The sequence below is a fragment of the Cygnus atratus genome, chromosome 16 (genome assembly GCF_013377495.2).
Source record: "Cygnus atratus isolate AKBS03 ecotype Queensland, Australia chromosome 16, CAtr_DNAZoo_HiC_assembly, whole genome shotgun sequence".
In the NCBI taxonomy this organism is placed as follows: Eukaryota; Metazoa; Chordata; class Aves; order Anseriformes; family Anatidae; genus Cygnus; species Cygnus atratus.
The window spans coordinates 7,225,152-7,239,095 of NC_066377.1; the positions used below are offsets into that span (position 1 = coordinate 7,225,152).

Sequence of the window (13,944 nt, forward strand, 5' to 3'; positions counted from 1 at the left end):
TTTTCTCTTCCCCCTCCCCCTTCAGCCCAGAGCATCGATGGCAAATGTTCATCACCTGTTTGCGCAGCGCCTGCCTGCTCCCGCACAGTTGCAAGAACGTCACTTCTGCAAGAACAGGGAAGGAGAAAAATGTAAATCAAATAAACAGAACAAATGCAGGGAAAGAGATCAGGTTACCGGGCAGTTGTGAAAGGGGAAAAAAAAAAAAACAAAAAACCAACTAATGTGTTTTGAAGTAAAGCGATATCGTGGTGTCTGAGTACTGATTCTCAAAATGGGGAAGCACAGTCACTGCTGGTGGGCAAGAGCGTTTGAGGCAGCTATCTCTGCTCAGATCAAGGAATACTTGTTCCCATTAACTAGCATCAGAAACCAGTGAGATCTGGCAACATACCAGGCCTTTGTCAACTGTCATGCAAATACCCCGTTTCAAACAATCGCTCGTCCTTTTTTTTTATAAGCTTTCATATGCGCATTTTTGTCATACCAGCCCTATGGTATTCAAAACGCTGAGAAGCCTCCGAGTTTTCTTCCTGCATTTCTGATACACGGAGGAAGTGTTGATGAAGGTGCAACTGTAGGAAGAAACAAGTAATGATAACAAAGAGAGCGAGCTCAGGGAATTCTTTGTGATCAGATTAGGAAGAAAAAAAAGCTGCAGCCATCCGAGAATGGTAATACAGCTTCAGGAGTGATCAATATTAGCTCCCTGTTTATAGAACACCTTTCATTCAGAGGCTGTGCGGTGTTTATAAATTAATAAACACATGTGCAAGAATCCCATCATCCATTATTAACATATCAGCAGTTTTGGTTTATGAGAGTCAATTATTATTTTTAACCCTGAAAGTTTTTAACAGACCCAAAAAATTGGTTTTTGTATCCCATTCTCTCTGCCCTGCAATTCAGTCTTTTAGGTGCTGTAATAGCACTACTGCTGAAGGAGAGGACACACCCTAAGGTAAATAGTTTTGCAAAAATATTTGTGCAAAAATTAATTTAACCAGTCACATGGCATCTCTGAGAGTCTGGGGCAATCTGACATAGGAACACTTGCATGGGATCTTCAGTCCCTCTGTTACTGCTGTCCTAAGGCAGATGATTTTGTGTCCTTGGCCATGGTTCAGTACCCAGGGCTCTGCCTTCATGTCCAGGTCCAGGCAGCAGTGACCCCCCTCCTGTCAGTCCTTGGGTGCATGTGGAATACAGAATGGGAGGGAATTCCCCAGATGTCTCCTGCAGTTTGGAAACCTCTTGAGAAACTCCGGTGGGCTACTTCCAGTATTTTGGTGATACACAATGTGTATTGAAACACAGTGTAAATAATATTATTGGTCCGCCTGAAATTTCCATTCTATTTGTTTACGAACAAAACAAAGAGAAGGCTTTTAATGGAAGGCAAAACGGAAGACAACCCTCAAAAGAAGAAGTGAAGAAAAAGGTGGCATTTGAATTACATTTACAGCACTGCACAGGTGTCAGAAGTGAAATGCGGTTGCAAAGCTCTTCAGACCTGTGATCTCTGTAAGATCTGGGCTTTTTCTGTAGATCAACTTATTCTGTAGCAAGTGTAAATACTTGGAGGGAAGAACGTTGTATTTACAAATACAAAATTAAGCATATCATCACATCAAAACAATGCATTTAGGCTTCAATTTTAGAACCAGTTCGGTATGTACCTGCCTCTATACATGTAAGCAGCCTGCTCAGAGCTAGGCTTTTAATATTAAACTTTTTTTTATTATTTGACAAATAGTGTTAGATGCTAATTAGCATGGTGACTGCATTCTTAATTTGCCATAGCCTGTGCAGTGGAAAGAAGTAGTTTATAAACTGAGAGTGAGAAGACTGAAAGCCAAAACTAATCAAGGAAGAGAGAGGATTAACTGCCAGTCTCTAGATCTGCCCCTTGATATTCAGAGTAAAGGGCAGGTGATAGCAGGGAGGACAATTTGGAAAGTTACAACAAAAGTTTAGGGCCTCCGGTCCTGATTACTAAGCACATTTGGGGCAGAATGTACAACACCAGGATCTTCAGTTTACCTTTGCAAGCAGCCTTTTTTTTTTTTTTTCTTTTAAACATACATTTTGTCTTCACTCACTGCACAGTACAAATGTATGCATGCTTGAAGTTTGCTTCTGTTTTCAGTCCTGAGGAAGAGCTGGTGTGCCTGAAAGCCCTCCTCTCTTCTGACTGCATTGCTCCAATGAAAGGTATTACTTCTCTGTGCAAATCTTTATTCTCATTCTAGCACCATAGTAGCAACTCTGCTGCTTTCATTACTACTGTTCTATACACTATCAACCAATTCATATGCACTTGAATAAATGACGGTAAGATCCCAAAGATCTTTTACCCCATGAGTTACAAGAGACCAGCCATATCGTGTGTGCTGTCATTTAGAAAAGGATCCATTTGCAGAACAAAGTACAGAAACAAAACTGTAGGTTGAGCAAAATGAGCTCGGAGAAAGTGATTTATTTATTTATTTATAGAAATCTACGTGCTATCAAACAAGCTTCTGTTTACATGTCTTCTCCTACACTACATGTACTGTGATAAATGGAAAGAAAAGGCATGCCATGCTTCAAGTCTGTTAAAGTTCATACTCAGTGAAAACAAAACAAAATCAAGGTCAAATAGAAAATCTTTAATAGCTGTGCTGTCAGCATGCCTCACAGGACTTGAAATCTATGAGTTTATACACACAGGATGTATAAAATAGAGAAAGGGAAAAAAAACCTGCAGTTTCTTTCACATTATAAAAATAAACTGTTCTATGCTAAATGTGCTGCTATAAAGTAACTAGACCTACACATTTTAGCTGAGTATAAAAATACCTGCCAAAATGCTTTTTTAAAGAATGCGGCACTTTGGCCTAGAATGCAAAGAGGGGAGGGGAAAAACAAAACAAAACAAACCCCAAGCTGCTGCTGATGACAGAGGGAGGCTGGTAACTGAATATGCGTTAAGGAGATAGCTGCTAATGCAAGAGCAAGGCACATTCTTGGGGGGGAGGGCGCGGGGCGCCTTGTGCACGGCTACTGCACAAAGTTGCTCCATGGATTATCTGATGTTGCAAGAACCTGATTGCTTGCAGCTTTCTCATCGCTGCCTCATCTGTGTCTTCATTTAGTAAACCTAATCATGTGAGCATGTTAGTCAAATTGGAGACCATGCCTAACTACCAAACTGCCCCTGCAGCAGGCGTTTCCTGTAAACATACTACTGTGTGCGCTGCTGCAGAGGCAAGAACATGAGAATCATCTGACACGATTGGATTTTCTTTTAGTCGTTGCTGAAATAATGCTGAAAGACGTAATTTGTGTGAAGGGGGAATTCAAAAACAAGCCACAGAACACTGATAAAGCTTTCTCATCAGTCTGTCTATTTTCTAGTCTCAGTCTCAGCTATCTCACAAACAATTTATGAGCAATTTTGTAAGCAAAGTAAAATGATCCTGATTTTACAAACAGAATGTTGTGCAGAAATGAATCCTGTACAATTTTATATCCCAACTCATGTCCCAGACACCCAAACTAATTTTACAAAGGATTTCTCAAATTTGTTCTCTAGCTTTGAGCCATTAAGTTATGCTGCGATTGTGGTTTCAAGCTTATCTCCTTAAAAGCTAAAACATTGTGTATTTACTTTATTTATCTATTCAAGCCAGCATAAGGAGAATTTCGTATGACTTGACTGCTAGAGCCAGGGCTTTTAAAAATAAAACCAAAACAAAACAACAAAAAAACCTGCCCAATTTTGTGTGCCTTGTGAGAAGACTTGCCCAAGATCACACAGGAAGTCTGTGGCAGACTTGGGACTGAGCCCAGATCCCCGAAATCCCATTTGTGCCCTACCCACACAGCAGTCCAGATTTAATAGCTGCGTACATGTGAATCTAAAATGAGAGTGTCCCCATGCAAAAGCACGAAGCTTGGCTGATCCCCTGCTCCCAGGTATAGCCTAGGCACTTTGCTGCTCGGATCAGTTATTTCAGACAAACATCCACGCTAGCCCTCGAAAGACTTAAACTTAGCTAACGGCTTCCTGTTGCTTGAGCAGCCCTGTGTTCGTTCTCTCTCTGACAGCCAGTGTTTTCCCATGTGCAGCATGCAGAAGAGCAGGGCTTGAACCAGTTTACAAGACTTTTACTACATTTTTTTTTTTTTTACATAATGTAAATTTACATAATGTAATTTAAAATAACTTAAACACAAATTTATGTACATTAGGAGTTTGGGGACTGAAACCAAACATTTCAGCTTTCAGCAATGTTATTTTATTTTTTTCTGTTCTTATGGAGGAGATTATCACAGTTTTGGGCTTGCTGCCTGGTTCCAAAGTCTAGTTTGGAGTGAGGTTTAATACTGCAAGATCGTGTAGTAACATATAGTGCAGTACAGTAAACACAGGTCTGTTAGTCCTTCCTGTGCTTTTGTTGTCAAAGTTTTTACTTCATGCATAATACATCAATTGCTGAAGCTTCTCCAGAAAGGCAGCAAATGTCCTCAACCCAAGGCAAACAGAGGGAGAAGAAAATCTAAGATTTATTTTTACAAGTTGCCCCTTGCCTCATATCAAACATTTCCAGTGCCATGAGCATAAATCATGGGGGTCACTGTGGCTAATCTGTAAAAATAAATTGGATGTTTTCATTTCAGTCATGTAATGTGATATTATATGATGCATTTCGAGGAGAAAAAAAAAAAAAAGGAAGAAAATTTTAAGGTATGAGCTTATATATATATATACTTTTTTTTTTTTCTGAAAGTTTTTTCTTCCCTGTTTTCCACAGTGGTATCCTATCTCAGTGGATAAAAACCATACAGCTGCAGTGTTCTCTGTTAAATCATGTTTACAATCACCCAGAGTCCTGGCTCCAGTGGATCGCCCCTTGATTTTAAGGAGGCCAATATATTTCACCTGGAAAAGTAGACTCTCTTAAAAAGGGGTGAAAAACAAAAGGGGAGGAGAAGCAATGGGTGTTGATATGTCACGAGAACGAGAAATATTGTAAAATATGACTCAGTGAGTCTTTTAGGTGACTGAGTTAAGATGTTAAGAGCAAAGCACAAGGGTTCTTTTGTTTGTTTCTTTGTGTAAAGTTTGCGGGCACTCAAGTTAATTCTTCAATATAAGGACATTTAAAATGCTGAAATGGGAAGAGAGTAGCCAGACTACACTTTTAACAGTCATGATTTTCAAGAGTCATGTGATTGAGAGCACTGGTGGTAGCAAACCTGGTAGCTCACACCCATTTCCAGGGAGATTCTACTTTGTTCTTTTTGCCATGCTGCCATTTGCAGGAAATCGATACCAAAATAAATGTAAGTGGCAAGTCCCACTGAAGAGCAGGGACCCACTCCCATGCTTAAACTTGGGAGTGTTTGTGGGATCAGGTTTGATCACATAGTACAAATTAGTGTGCAGCAACTTACAAAGAAATGTGAAGCTCTTGTAATACAGTGGAATATTTTGCATGCATGCATAAACACTTCACTCGGATACATGATACTGTAAAAATCACACTTAAAAAAAACAATTAAAAATGCTCATTGTGCAACAAGCACTGTATTGGTTTCTTCCTGTATCAATCATCAGTGGGACCAAGACCTAAAAACTTATAACCTAACCTGTAAAGAAGCAGACTGAGGCCACCCCCCATGGTCTCGGTTCACACAGCTGATCCAGAGGTATTTTAACCTTCAGGAAACTAGTAAGGGTGTGCCACCTCCCTTTATGACTAGTTGAGGGTCTTAGATATTGAAATTTTAAAAGTTTGGCCTCATGTGTTGTGGTCTTCTTTTCATTAAAAGAATTCCACTTCAAGTTAGTGTGATGTAAGATTCACATTTGTCAATAAAGATAATTCATCTTCCAGAAGTGTGTTGTAAGTAATATTGCCACATTTTGTAATGTTTTTGATTAATCTTTATTTGCCATATAAGTGACCTAAATTTCAGCCTGAGCATTGTTGTTCATTTCAGTCTGGGAGAACAGTTTGAGAAAAGCTTTGTTTGTTTGTTTGTTTGTTTTTAATGTAAAAACAAAACAAACATAAAATTTTAGTTTAGTATAATTTTAGAAATGTCCTCCATTCACTCAGGATGATTTTATGTGGAAGCAAATAAGCTCCTGGGTGTGATCTCAGCCTACTGATGTGAACTAACCTGACTTTAACAGGTCTCAGTGTGTCTTTGGGGGAAAAACAGGAGGAGAGGCCACATGGAAACCTCGCCTCTTTCTTATCCCATTTACTTGTAGAAGGTGCTAACCTCAGGTCTAGCAGAGATTAAGCATTTTGCTAACAGTATTACATATTTAATTTAACTCCTAAGAAGCTCAGTGGTTCCAGCTGGAATACCTAAAAACTCTTAAAATGAATACTGAACTATTATAGTGAATCTTCTTACAGTGAAGAGTTTTTAACTCTTATAATTGTTTCTCTGCTGCGTTTAATTCCACTTTAGTGCCCATACCTTTAGAGAAGTAACACTGTGCCAGACTCAACAGCCGAGTGCTTATGACCATAGATACATAGAATATATGAATTAATTTGTTGTTGTTTGTTTGTTTGTTTGTTTTTAAGCCTACACTTTTCCCCTGATTTTAGGCTGCAAGTGCTCGCCAATCTATGAGGAGAGCTGACAGAAACTGTCATCTTTTTCTGGTTTTCCCCTCATGGCCAGTACGTCTACGTGCTGGTCGCGTTTATTATTCACTTTACTGTACTCTTAATTTATTATTCACTTTACTGTAGTCTTTATGTATATATTTATTAAGCGAACTACTCTGCAGTAGTCGGAGGCCACCGGGGCTCCAGCGGTGTGCCACCGCGAGCCGGCCCAAGCCGTTTCGCCCCACCGGGGTCCACAAAAGCCCACTGATGGCGGCCCCTTCCGAGGCGTATGGCCGTATTTACATTTACAAAGAGGCGGCCGATGGGGCCCCAGGGGCGGAATTGCGGCCCCCACACACACACCAGCCCCGTGCCCCACAAAGGCCGGCTCGGCCCCACACCAGGGGCAACCACCGGCGGCGCTCCGGGGCCCAACGGCCACTCAAGGGGGCCGCAGGGAGCGGGGGGGGACACTGCCAGGCCTCCCCGCACCTCACGGCCAGCTCCGGGCCTGGGGAAGGCGGGGAAGGGAAGAAGAGAAAGGAGGGGAAGGGAGGCGAGGGGCAGGGCCTGCCGTGAGGGCGGAGCGGGCGGCCGGGGGCTGCCCGAGCAACAGCTGCGGCGGGAGCGGTTTACAAACAGTGCCCCGAACGCCAGCGCCACCGCCGAGTCCGGGCTCCGGCGACACCGCGGGCGGCCGCTCCCGCTCCCCTCCGTCCCTCCTTGCCCCCACCTCAGGATGCCGGCCGGGGAGGCGGCTCAGGCGCAGGTGAGGGAGGGCTGAGGGTCGGCTGCAGTGAAGGGGGGCTCCCCTCCGGACCCCCTACCATCCCCTCGTGTCCCCCCCACTCATCCGCTCACGGGAGGGGAGCCGCAGCCCCTTCCCCGCGGAGCTGGTCCCCGTGTGATGGAGGGAGGTGGTAGTGAGGGGCAGCACCCCTGCAGGGGGGTCCCCGCTTTGTGAGGGGCTGGGGGGGCCCCCTCGCGGCTGTCCCGGAGCTTGGAGGGTGTGTGTGTGGAGGGGGGAGGCTGAGGAGGAAGGGCAGGTGAGGGGGGGGGGCAGGTGAGAGGCGGCGGAGCAGCAGCAGGTAACGAGCCCCTCCCTGGGGGCGGTGGGGGGCGAGTGCAGCCCTTCCCAGCCTCCCTGCCTCCCTCCCAGCCTCTCCTTCCCTCCCAGCCTCCCTCCGTTGCCTCCCCGCCGTGCCCGGCTCCTTCCTTCGCCCGCCCGGGGTCGCCTCCACCCTGCGCCCCCCGCGGCCAGGAGGTGTCCCCAGGTCCCGCTGCGGCCCCTGCCCCTTCCCTTCCTGCCTCCCTGGGGCTCTCCCAGCGCCGAGGCTGGGCTCTGGGGGCTCCTCTGGGCTCGGGGGGAGCAGGGGGCACCCGCTTCTTTGTGAGCCCGAGATGGTCCTGGAGGAAGGATTTGGAGTAAGTGGCTCATGGGGCCGGGGATGGGGGGGTTAATGAAAAGTTTATCGATCCGTTTTGCCATTTTTTTTTTCGTTTTCCTCTCCTAAAGGCTAAACCCTTCCTCCTAATTTCTCAGGCATCGTGTTTCTTCTCTCTCTCTCTTTTTTTTTTTTTTTTTTTGAAGAGGAATAGGAAGTTTAGAAAAATAAATAAATAAGCCCCAACTGACTTCTTAGGCAACAAAGACGTTGCCAAGCGAGGACAATAAAATTCTAGAATATCTAGAGATTGAATTTCACTCCTGCTCCGTGATACCCGCCGGACTTTCTGTTCCTGGGGGTGGAGGGGGGTGGTGTTTGTTTGTTTCCCACACAGAAAACCTGCAGCCAGAGTGAGCTGTGTGTGTACTCTAATGAGCCATCCCATAAACGTGCTGTGTGACTCCCAGTAAGTATCTGAATTGAAGTGTAATAGTTTTGAAGTGGTGGTGAACAACAATCTTTATGCTGTGTTATTGATCTGCTGATGAAAGGCGTTTGGATCTGAAAGGGGTTTAGTTTAGGGTTTTTGTGTGCTTAAAGGTTTTTTTTTTTTTTTTTAAGGCAACAACACTTTTTTTTTCCTCTTTCTGAAATGACCTTGAGAGCTTAAAACTCCATCAGTTTCTACCCAGTGGGTTTGAGGGGAAGGCAGTAGCAGAAGCATCTAGTGAAAATCGAAAATAGAAATAGGAACTGAAGTAGGTGCAGTGAAATGTTTTCTTATAGAAGTATGTGAAAAGGGAAGTTTTTGTAAGAATGTGTGAAAAAGAAGAGAGGGAAATAACGCAGTTTCAGATGCAACGAGAGAGCGAGCATATCATTCTTCACATTTTATTAGGCCCTGAGCTGCAGGACTGATACGATCTGGAAGACACCGAAATAAAACGCCTAACTACAAGTTGAATAGCAGGCATTGACTTGCTGACCAGGGCTTACACGCTCCTTGCTTGGGGGGGGCTGGCTCTGTGTCTGCAAAGGTATCGGAGCACCGAGCTATGACAATGGCTTGCGAGCGCTTTCACGCCATGTTTTATTGCTCCTAGGAGCTCCCACTGCCTGTAGGTTTGGGAACACGGCTGAGACTTTAATTCGGGATGTCCACCCCAATGTTCAAGCGTTTCCTGGGATAACACAGAAGGACGGTTTTAAATCAGGAGGATAAGCTGCATTCTTTGGCAGAGGGGGAGGGCAGGGGGTAAAGGGTGGAGGAGGCGTTTTTTTTTTTTTTTCTTCCCCTTTAACTAGTTCTGTAACTGAGTCAATATTTTAAGATCTGTAGCAGGAACGTGGCTTTGTGATCACTGATCTTTCTGCAACACTTTTGAAAAGGAGCAATACTGTAATTCCCTGCGAAATATTCGGGTTTTCTCTCTTTCGGCTCCCTCTTGCAATCGGTGTGAGTTTTCAAGTTCTGCCTTTTAAGTTTGTTGGGGTGATGAATATGAAAAGCAAATAACTTTAGAAACGTGGTTATTACAGGGATTATTGATTGGCTTGGCCTACAGCCAGCAGCTCTTCTGCCGGCACCGGAGTTGCTGACTTAAATTCTGGAGATTCTTTTAAAATATGTAAGTCTTTGTGCATCGTTAAACAATATACCGGGCTATTTAAGAACAGTAGATCAGTTTTTTAGTTAAGGTTGTTCAATTATGTCTTCATCGCTTTGGAGTTGGTTGAATGACTTGACATGAGATTAAGCACAACAAAAGAAAAGGCAGGGGAACAACAGCTGCCTGCCAGCACCAGAGCACTCGTATTCCTAGCAGTTAAGCATTTTTACCTTCTAGTATTCTGTGGTGTCAGGTTTAAACGTTAATATTTATATTCGTGTTTACAAGAACCTTAGGCATTCTGATAACACATCAGGCACTGAGTCCTGGCTATTCGTGTTTTGGGGTTGTTTTGTCTCTTGCATTTTTACGAAAACTACCTTCAGATCTGATACTAAGGAGTGAATTGATCTCATTAACTTTTCAGACAAAAGTAGCAAACAGTCCCCACTAGTTTGTACTTGTTTAGTTACTGTGTGGTAAGAACTTTAAGGTGTGTCCTTAATGGCAGCTGACGATTCTTGCTGAGAAGCCTTGTTTATTTTAGGTAGATGTTTTATACAGAATTTCCAGTGGGACGAATTACACTGCCTGCACTTAGCCTTTCTGAAGACTGGCTGTAAGCATAAGAGAATAATTTTACCATGCTGCAATCAGTATATATACTTTTAAATTAAAGTCATTAAGTTTTACTGTGTATTTTGAGGGTTTTCCTACTTCCTTTGTTTAAACATTCTTAAACAGTGCATATCATACATGAATTTAAAACATTCATATGGCACTATTGGGCTGGATTTACATTTAAAATGAGTACCTACGTTCTTGCTGATCAAAATAGAAAAAGTATTTCTTTAAATAAGTGGATGTTTTCTGGTTTTGAATGTGGTAAGAGGACTATATTTGTATCTTGTAAACAAAGTTTCGTATTAAGTAGTCTTTACAGAATGGCTTCCAGGCTTTGGATTAGAGGATTTTTTCCTTCATTTTAAGTGAATATTTTTTTTTCATTTGTTTTGGTAGGGGTGGGGGGAGCAAGATTTAGCACAGGGGCTGGAAAGGGGAAGCTAATAAACTTTAGCACCTTTATCAGACTGTCTTATGAAAGGTTACTTCATTTTGGCTTCCTCTTTCATGAGATCACATTCAAAAATTCCTTTTTGAGCACTTCTAACCTTCAGAAAGTACCTTCCCCTTACTGCTATACTTTCATGTAGAACAGGGTTGCTAGATTAATATCACATTTTATATGAACAGAGTGCTAAGTTATTACTGTGATCAGGGGAAATAATTTTAAAAGGGAACTCTGAGTTTCCCTTGACTTTCAAAACAGCGATTACAATAAACTCTTAATTACAAACTCAGATTTTTGTAACTAAGGAGCTCTGGGGAAACGTTAAGTAAATTTTAACTTCCCTTTGTTCTTGGGGACTTTTTTTGTCCCAACTCTTTCTAACCTGAATCTTGATATGGAATTCATTGTCCTGGTAAAGGATTCCATGCTCTGGGTATGTAAATACACTCCCTCTTTCCTGTGTTATGAAATGTGCAACTACCACTGGCATATGGAAAGAACAGCCCTGTACCCCCTTCTCCTCCCCAAGGTAAAATGGGCTAAGCTTTCTTTTCTTTGCAAGCAGCTGAAAGAAGAGTTTGACCTTTGAACTCCCCCTCACACTTCCACCCTGCTTTCAGGATGATTAAATAACCAAGGATATTTGCCTGTGTCTTATGCTTATTTATCTCACTTAAAATGTTCTAATACTTAACTGTTGAGGTATTGTCTTTAAATATAGCAAGATAGTACATTTCAGCTACAGCAGGGCTGCCATTTGCCAGCTCAGCCCTCTTATTTTTGAGACTCTGGATTTAGAACATCAGCATTCCAGTAAGATCCTCTTTCCGCATCTCATAACTGCATTAATTTCAAACTACTATTTGCTTTTAATGGACTCGGGGTCGTTTCTGATGACCCTTGACCCCCCACTTTTAAGGTAACTTTAGTAACCAAAAAGTTGAACAGAGTTTTTCTTTGTGGCGCATGAATACGATCAGGGGATTCTGCTGACTACTGTAAGCATGCTTTTAGAGAGATGTGACTCATACCACAAGAGATTTGCAACTGAAGACAAAAGTAAGGAAAAGGATATGACCAAGCTGTGTAAGATTCTCAATGTGTTGTATTTTAAGATTTAAAAAAAGGCACACTTTTCCAAGCTAAATTTGCCTGGCTTTTTCTGTACCTCCAAACACAAGGCTTTGGTTTTAAAACCAAACACAAAGATTTGGTTTTAAACATCAACTTTTTTTTTTTTAGTGAAATTCCCAAATTTTGTTTTATTGCTGGTAAAAACTTATGCCAACAGGAGAAAAGTATATTAAAATTTCTACTGTTACAATCATATGACTTCGATCAGGGTAGTTTATAGCTTATAAATCTAGCTGCTCTTGTGATTCTTCCCCTTCTTTTTCTTTTTTTTTTTTTCTTTTCTTTCAGTGCGGGGGGAGTGGGAGGGGAGGGAACAGGCTCAGTGGTGTGATAGGAACTGACATCAAGTTTCAAAGTAAACCAGGGTGGGTGCTGGGAGAAGTGAGGTATAAATGCAAAAAGAGACATACTTGTTTATGTACTCACAATGTCTGTGAGTGTGTTGCAGGAGAAGGAATTAGTACTCAGACTGCCTTGGGAATTTCAAAAGAAAGTAGAAGAGGAAATGTAGTTAAAATATGCAGGAAAATCTATGTAGATCAGTGTGACTTAGAGATTTGAGCAGAAACCTGTCCACATATAAGTGAATAATTGACCGGGTAGTGATTTTCTATGTGCTAAAGATTTTATGTAACTAAAGTATCAAAGTCTGAGTTTGTTTATGCACAACAGGTACACTTGCATTTTTCTGTGTAATAAAGTGTAGAGCAGTTTGCCTCTGACATCAGCAACTGTAGGGAGTTAAAGGCCCTTGTATCGTGCTTATGCTTATTGTGGTGGTTGGGAGCTGATTGGGTGGGACCTTTGGGGTTATGTCAGCCTCTGTTTCTTCTCTTACACAGGTAGGAAGAAGCAAATCAGATGTGCTCCAAAACATGTGATGTATGTAGTTACATAGTGCACTGTTAGGAAAATGGGCATAAAGGTGGTCTGGAGAAACCACTGCTTTTGTTTAGCTTTAGTGCTCATTTCTAACCTTTTTTAAATGCTAGTAAAATTTCATATAAGAAACCTCTGCTTATTTCCTGTTTTCAGAAAGGTCAATTTCTTGTGGATGCTGACTCTTGTTTCTAGGATAGCATGGCACCTTGGTGTGGCACCTTGAAGCCCAGTGAGGTGCACTATGCCATCTCATACATCCCTTCAGTCCAATAGTGTTGGATAATGCGATGCCAGGGAACTAAGAATCGAGTCTCCATCAGTTGGTGCTGGCCTCTGGAAGAGCTCCCACCTGCACGGAATAAAGGAGGCAGCGATTTGAAATGTCTATTTCTAGCACACTTCTATTTTAGTATCTTCAGATGCTATGCCAGGGGATGACTTGAGAGCAGTAAATGTCTTTCCATCAGGCTGTGTACCTTTTTCCATCTTTCAGGACTGATTTTTGCTAATATACACTTGTGGATATCTTCAAAGTGACAACTTTGAAGTCAGCCGGCTGCAGAGGGGAGGGGTAAAAAGCTGCTGCTTTTTTTCTCCCAAAGTACAGGGGCTTAAACTGTGCTGGGTGAGAGTTAGATTCAGAGTTGAAATCAGGTGAGAGGACTAGGGAAGACTAATGACCTGGACAAAGTGAGCTCTTTGGAAGTGACTACTACTCTCAAATTCAGGAATAACAAAGGATCTCTTTTCCTGTTATTTCACCTTTGCTGCCCAAAGGGATGCAACGTCCCTATAATTGCTACAGAGGAACTGCAGGCTCGTGAGTAGTAAGGAATTGTCTGATTTGGTAAACTCTGAATTTACCACTTCTTTGTAGTGGTGGCTGCTGGAGAGATCTAACATGCTTCTGCCAAGAAGTGTTAAAAATAAATAAGTAAATTAAATTTGCTGTTAAGGTCTCTGAAAATACCTTCTTTCAAATGGAAACCAAAGCTAAACATATAAGGCGGTTTATGTAAGGCGAGACTGACTCAACAATAAAAATGTATCTCTTGCTGCACCGAGAGTCTTTACCTGTTGTGGAGAGAACAATAAACTGTTTTGTAAGGTAAGGGGTCATTGCCAGTTTAAGTGTGTGTAACTTCTTAATTTAATGAAGTTGCATCATATGGTGGTGGTGAAATGTGTCCCAGACTTATTTAAAATGGGATTGCTCTTGTCTTTCAGCCCTTCCA

At 42.4% G+C, this 13,944-nt stretch overlaps 1 protein-coding gene across 8 annotated transcripts in view; it reads left to right on the plus strand.

Moving 5' to 3' along the window:
• Nucleotides 1-13,944, plus strand: part of ZNF217 (zinc finger protein 217) — a 122,373-nt gene that overhangs the window by 79,818 nt on the left and 28,611 nt on the right. Inside the window, exon 1 of one of the 8 annotated variants that reach the window (XM_035548549.2) lies at nt 7,155-7,392. The exons of 1 other annotated variant lie outside the window; for it this stretch is intronic. The gene's annotated coding sequence lies outside the window, so the exon portion shown is untranslated. Of the gene's footprint in view, nt 1-7,154; nt 8,478-9,303; nt 9,640-13,944 lie in introns of those variants that run through there. 6 more of the 8 variants (XM_035548550.2, XM_035548552.2, XM_050714066.1 and 3 more) reach the window with 6 other exon arrangements.